This window comes from Nannospalax galili, unplaced genomic scaffold (genome assembly GCF_000622305.1).
Source record: "Nannospalax galili isolate Female #2095 unplaced genomic scaffold, S.galili_v1.0 scaffold2024, whole genome shotgun sequence".
Taxonomy (NCBI): domain Eukaryota; kingdom Metazoa; phylum Chordata; class Mammalia; order Rodentia; family Spalacidae; genus Nannospalax; species Nannospalax galili.
Genome location: NW_008351173.1, coordinates 22,547 through 23,911, shown reverse-complemented (window position 1 = coordinate 23,911; position 1,365 = coordinate 22,547).

Sequence of the window (1,365 nt, the reverse complement as noted above, 5' to 3'; positions counted from 1 at the left end):
ATTGCCTGCATGTAGGTAAGTGCACCCGTGTTGTGCAATGCCTGTGGAGGACAGAAGAGGCTGTTGGATCCCCTGGAACTGTAGTTACGGACAGTTCTTAGCTGCCATGTGGGTGCTGGGATTTGAACCTGGGTCTTCTGCAAGAGCAGTCAGTGTTCTTAACTGCTGAGCCATCTCTCCAGCACTCTAATTTTTTATTTTTATGTGCATATAAGAGAGTAAGTGCACCCATATCATGCCATGCTCAGGAAGGTCAGAAGAGGGCATCAAATTCCCCTGGAACTGGAGTTACAGGCAATTGTTAGCTGCCATGTGGGTGCTGGGATTTGAACCTGGGTCTTCTGCAAGAGCAGTCAGTGTTCTTAACTGCTGAGCCATCTCTCCAGCCCCAGACACCAGATACTTTATACAGCTTAATACTTTATTGTTCTAAACTCAATTTTATATATCTTGGCAATATTGCCCAGTTTAGTTAGAGAAATCATAGAAATCGGATTTTAAATAGCACTGAGGTTGGAAATACAAGATCTGAATTCTCTTGTCTGCTTGCATTATGAACTTTAATCAACCTATTTAGGATTTCTCTTAAAAAGATGATTAAAACAAAATTCTCAACTTGGTGCTTGTTTGTAAGGAATATAGCACTTATATAAGTCCTTTATTTTAGGAAGAGAAACATGATTTGTTCAAACTGTGTTTGGACTGAACTAAGTGTGAAGTTTGCAAACCTGAATTCCACTTGGTTTTCCTACATAGTGAGTAAAGCTAAGGGTCTTTGGATGCCTTTGGTTCAACATCATCTTCCTTTTACACCTTTTCCTCCATTGTTAGAGTGAGAAACTCAAGGCCTGTTCCTTATGCACAGTAGGTTGACCAATGGACATGGCTTAGCTTTGGTTTTCTCAATTTTTTTTTTATTTTCTAACGTTAATTAATGTGGGGTCTCTCCCTCCCCTCGTGGGTCGTTGGCCACCGATCCACAAGAACAAACGGAGCAGAAGCGTCGAACGGGGGCAGGACAGCCGGTGAACACTGACAGAAAAAAGCCCTTCTGGGGAGGCCGATTCAGTGATACAGCTCCAGACTCAGTGAAACAGCTCTGTTTATTTAGTGGGGGGTCAGGGAAAATATAGTGTGGAGACAGCAGCCAATGAATGCTTCAGCTGATAGGTGCTCATAGTATACTTATTTACATGTAGTAGAGGGATCCTATCATCCGACTATGGGGCAATGCCTAATTATCATATAGAAAAAACCTGGGGATAGTTTTTACTCCAGGTAACTATGTCAAAGGTCATGTTCCAAATAAGGTCAGGCATCCGTGCTTGGTGGCACTTTCCAGGTAAGTCAGGCAGAGAGCAGGAG